Source organism: Carica papaya, chromosome 1 (genome assembly GCF_054855325.1).
Source record: "Carica papaya isolate Zhongbai chromosome 1, ASM5485532v1, whole genome shotgun sequence".
NCBI classification, from domain to species: Eukaryota; Viridiplantae; Streptophyta; class Magnoliopsida; order Brassicales; family Caricaceae; genus Carica; species Carica papaya.
In genome coordinates, this window is record NC_142309.1 from 18222441 (window position 1) to 18228440 (window position 6000).

Below are 6000 nucleotides of genomic sequence, written 5' to 3' on the forward strand. Positions count from 1 at the left end.
ACAACAAAATGAAAAGATTTAGGTACTCATGTTTTTAATCGAATATTCTCAATTGGAATTCATATTTTTTTGAAGGAATCTGTCTTCGAGGGTAGGTTTTTTTTTTGGAAAAAACTCAAACCCGAAAGAGATTGGGGTTCCTCACCAGTGTCTGTCATAAGTAGCAGTTATGCTGATGAAAAAGCACAATATATTTTATAAAAATTTTGTAAATATAGAACATTGTTGTAATGTTTTCAATTAATTTTTTCAATATGAGATATTATATTCACAACACTCGATTATTTATAATATACTGAAATATCATATTTTTGATATAAAATATAACACGTTGCATAGTAAATTTATTAAGTACGCATATATATTTTAAGATAACGAGCACTTGTATTTGTATTTGCATAATGCATTATATAGGTAGCAGTTAACAGTGTCACAACGGAAGATAAAAAGAAATAGTGTAGTAGAATCTTTGAGAGAGAGAGATATATATATATATAATCAAGCGCAAAGGGATTGAAGGAAGAAAATTTATATTAAGAACTAGATGCAATATCATTGAACGATTACAAAATACTTGAACAAATAATATAAAATAAGATGCCTCTTATTTTCTATAACAAACCCTTACTCATACTAGAAGCTAAAATCCTAAAACCAAATATAATCTAAAGACTAATCCTGAGGCATTTACTGTGTTGAAAAAATTAAAAATTTGTTTTACGTAAATAAAAAAAGTTCACTTAGAAGAATCCTTGGCCAAATCAATGATACTTTGGAGGCACCACGTTTGGATTGTTTAATGGAACGATGTTAGAACTGAATCCAGCAGGCTTTGTATCAAAAGGAAAACCTGTTCCACAGGAAGAACTTCCCAGAAAAAAGGATTGTTAGGATGATGATGATGAGGATGAGGATGAGGAAGATGAGGATGAGGATGATGATTATTTGGGGTACGAATCATAATCTTCTCAGCATGCTTAGCCAAATTCTTCTTTATCTCATCGAGAGAGGCCTTCAATTGTTGAAGTGTGTTAAGCTCATATCTTCTTTGGGAGCCATCCACCAACATTGATTCTCATTTGTCTTTTTCATATGGTTAAGCTCCTCGCCTCGCTTCTTCTCGATTTCGAGTTGGTTCAGAAACTGTACATGTAGTAGAATTAATATATATTATTTATATTGAAAACATTTTATTAGAAAAGAAAGAAATTAAAATAACCTGAGTGAGCTGCATGTTGAGCTTACGGACGCTAGCGTTCCGATGAGCCTCAATGAGTTTCATGGTTCCAGAAGTAGCTTGTGGTGGACTACCACTAACAAAACGTTCCAACACAGTCTCGACACAAGGATGACCAAAAGAAAAGACCTTTTGACCGAGTGAGAAGACGATAATAGCAATCTCAGCCCCACATAGAGTGCTCAATTCACTTGCCTTCTTGAAAAGTCCGGCTCGGCGTTTGGAGAAAGGGACTTGGAGATTGCTTTCATTATTCATCTTCACCATCTCAACCTTTTTTCGTCCCTTACTCTTTCTCGCCATACTTACAAGTATTGAATATATGCAGAGAGAAATTAAAAGAGAGATTAATGGAGAGAAATAATTGTATTGAAAGAGGGGGAAATGAGTGATATTTATAGGAGATTTAAATCAAGGTTGTGATTAATAAATTTTAGGTAGACATCCTGTACATATTTTTCTGTATTAATAACTTACATCTTTAGGGTTGCTTGAGAATCTTCTCTTTCTTGAAATATACGGTAGGAAAAATCTAGACAATTAAAGTTAAATTTTAGCTGTACTTTTATACAATTTGCAAAATCATCAGTGTTTTAACATTTATAGATACATAGCTAGATGGATATATATGAAAATTGAACCTTCTTGAAAATTTTACATTTTTTATGTTATATATATGTATCTATATTCTCGATATTAATTTGGGATTGAGAAGTTAAGAGACCTACTTTTAATTTTATTTATTTGTTTCTTGTTACGAGACACAAGGAATCAAATTGCAATGATAAAAATCCTTAGAATATTTATGTTAAAGTAATAAAAAATATAAAAATGTATTATATGATATATTAAAATTTAAAAACTATGATGAATTCTTTATAAAATTAATTGATCATTAGTACAATTGATAATTTTAATTTATTTATAAGCATTAAGGAAGGATCTAAGTTGCAAATTATAACTATCAATTGGATCACATTTAAAATTCAAAGTTTTAAATAATTAAATTTAATTATGACAATCGATTAACCTTCATAACAATAAAGTTTTAATTCGATTGCATGTGATATTCAATTAAACTTGAAATTCATATAATTCATGTTGAGTACTTTCAAAAGGTGACTTACAATTATTTTATTTGTATAACACTTCAACTTGAGCCTGCTTAAACAAAATCCAATTTCTTTGATCCATTTGATTGAAATTTTCTATTTAATATTGTTTGGTCCTAATATAAAATCTTCCTTGTTTGCATACTCAACATTTAATGAAGATATTATCCCTACTTGGGATATATTCCCAAATATATAGATATGTTTACATACTTAGATAAGCACTCTCAATAGAATATTTCCCCTGAATATTACCTAATTTCATTATTGATTTATTTTAAGATTAATTACCCACATCAAACTAGTAGAATTTTCATAGCTAGCATTTATGTGTTAATAGAATTTTCTTAGCTGGAGCTTATGCATGTAGCCCATATAGGCTTAGTATTAAATTATTTATAGGACTTTAACCAATATAATTGATTTATTATGACTAAACACTTTTCATTCATCGTCATGATTTATTTATCGCATCAATAAATTGGATGAACATACATGTCACCAAGAGTGTCATCTAATAAATATATCACAACTCTTACAATGTATAAAAATTTGATCATGAAATTTAGTAATTTGTCCATGGATGCATAATTACCATATAGTTAATTCATTTCATTTATTGTATTTCAGATTAACTCAAGATATGACTTATACCAACCATTATTTAACTGAAGAGTTGGTATATTTCTTCTTGTACAAGAGATTGTACTTCCTTGTATGTTTTTAATTAAATGTTATTTATATTATTTTTAAATTAATGTGTGTATATTAGTTAATTAACCAACACAGGTATTTATTCAAAAATAGACTCATAATTGTCAATGTAAAAACTAACTCGCATAAATGTGACATAATTGAAGGTATTCCCAGAGATGATCATGTTCTTATCGAAGCACGATTATGTGACTTTATATTTTCTTATATTTAGACATTACCTTTGTCTTGACTTAATGAGTTAAAAATAAATTACTTAAAATATTTTCTCATATTACAACTCTTAGAATAGCAGATTGATTTCAACTTGAAAATAAAAATAAATGCATAGATAAAAAAATTATGTTATTATTGCACTCTTTGAAAGTACCACAACACTACAATGAAAAGGAACATGACGAAAACCCAAATGCTAAGGCACCAGATATCTAACATAAATAAAATAAAACAAACTGCAAGCATTGTGTTTACAACTCTTTTTAATTTCATCCTTCCGAGACTTTGTCAAGAAATGCACTTAGTAGAATCTTATTTTTCCCTTTCCTTGAATATACATATTGGGATTATCGTTGAACACATTAGGCATCGTGTTTGGGTCGTTTAATACATGAGGCATCATGTTTAATTTGTTCTGAATTATAATCATCTCAGCTTCTTTAGTAACTTTCTTCTTCAATTCCTCAAAAATGTCTTTAAATGCTCAAGTTATGAGAAATGCATTTCCTATTTTTGACCATCCACCAACACTTACTCTCACATATTTTTTGTATTTCCTTAAGCTCTGCATTGCGATTTTTCTCGATTTCCAGTTGATTCATGACCTATTTTCATATGTTTTAAATAATAAGTACAATTCAGTATAAGTTTTAATCGAACAAACGGAAGATCAAATAAGTATAATAAGTTTTAAAATCTAAATATGGTCTACTCAAACCTGTGTGAGGATCATATTGAGCTCATGTATCCTTGAGTTGCAGTGAACCTCAATGAGTGTCATGGCTCCTGAAGTATCTCGTGGAGGATTACCACAAATGAAATCTTCAATCACTTTTTCAACACAAGGATGAGCAAAAGAAAAAGCCTTTTTACTGGGGGAAAAAATAATAATTGCAATGTCGACGCCACAAAGAGTGGACCATTCACTAGCTTTCTTAGAAAGACCAGCTCTTCGTTTTGAGAAAATTACTTGGAGGTTGATTTCGTTACTCATCTTTATCATCTCAATCTTTTGACGACCCTTGCTCTTCCTATCCATCTAAAAGTGAAAGAAAAAGACGACGTGAAGAAGAGATAAAAAAGTTGGCTTATAATTTACTAGGAAGTGATAGAAAATGGGTAGTATTTATAAGAGTCATCAGATTGACATTATTATTTTCCACTATGCAACATCAAACATTATTTAAATGGATTTTCTATATAAAAATTTTAATCTTTAATTACTTACTCATTGGGATTCATCAAATTGGAAAATTTCATTTTGCACTATCCAACAAATAACTTCATTTATAAATTTATTAGCTTTAATTACTTATTCATTTAGAGTCAACAGATTAGACATTATCATTTTGCACTATCGAATATATAACTTGATTTAGATTAATTTTCTATATAAATTTCTTAGCTTTAATTACTTATTCATTTGGAGCAGATTGCGTATTATCATTTTGCACCGTCTAATATATAAACTGATTTATAAAATTTAATTACTTATTTATTGGGAATTATTAGGCTGTACATTATTATTTTGCACTATTCTATATATAACTTGATTGAGAGAGATTTTCTATATAAATTTTTTAGCTTTAATTACTTCCTCATTGGGAGTTACCAGGTTGAGGATCTTCATTTTTCACCATCAAACATATAATCTGATTTAGATGAATTTTCTATATAAATTTTTTACTTTAATTACTTACTCATTTAGAGTCATTAGGTTAGACATTATTTTTTTGCACTATCTAATATATAACTTGATTTAAATGGATTTTTTGCATAAATTTCTTAGCTTTAATTACTTGCTCATTTGGAGTCACAAGATTGAGCATTATCATTATACACCATCCAACATATAGCTTGAGTTAGGTGGATTTTTTGTATAAAATTTTTAACTTTAATTACGTACTCATTTAGAATCATCAGGCTGTGCATTATAATTTTACACTATTCAACCAATAGTTTGAGTTAGGCAGATTTTCTATAAAAATTTCTTAGATTAATTACTTACTTATTTGGTGTTACCAGATTGACTTTATCATTTTGCACTATCCAACATATTGCTTGAGTCAGGTGAATTTTTTTTATAAATTTTTTAACTTTAATTACTTACTCATTTGGAGTCACTAAGTTTGACATTATCATTTTGCACTATCAAATACATAATTTAATTTAGATGAATTTTCTATACAAATTTATTAGCTTTAATAACTTACTTTTTTGGAATCATCAAGTTGGAAATTATCACTTTTCACTATCCAACACAACTTGATTTAGATGAATTTTTTATATAATTTTTTTTTGTTTTGATGACTTACTCGTTCTTAGTCACCAAGTTGGGCATTTTTATTTTATATTGTTCAATATATAATTTGATTTAGACGAATTTTCTTTGTAAATATATCGGCTTTAAAGACTTATTTGTTTGGAATGCTTTACAATCACCTCATTGAAATATATAGTAAAAAAATCTTAAAAATTGATATAATATTACCTTTAAGTTATACGAATTTACCATTTTCAAATCATCATTGCTTGTAGAACGAAATGAGATGAATCTTCTTAGAAGTAGTTATTAGCAGCCATATTTTCTTGCTTATCAAATTTGACAAGATAATAAAAATAGTGTCAACATCTGTGCAAGGATGAATAAAATTTGAATTACACATCCCAATACACAGTATTATATAATTACTAACCTATTTCCTAATATATATATATATA

The 6000-nt window shown here is 28.3% G+C and overlaps 2 pseudogenes; both read right to left on the reverse strand.

The window, feature by feature from the left end:
- Window positions 1-761: 761 nt before the first annotated feature.
- On the reverse strand, window positions 762-1540 carry LOC110818155 (agamous-like MADS-box protein AGL62 pseudogene; annotated as a pseudogene).
- Window positions 1541-3991: 2451 nt separating this feature from the next.
- LOC148270386 (agamous-like MADS-box protein AGL62 pseudogene) lies at window positions 3992-4318 on the reverse strand (annotated as a pseudogene).
- Window positions 4319-6000: the final 1682 nt, after the last annotated feature.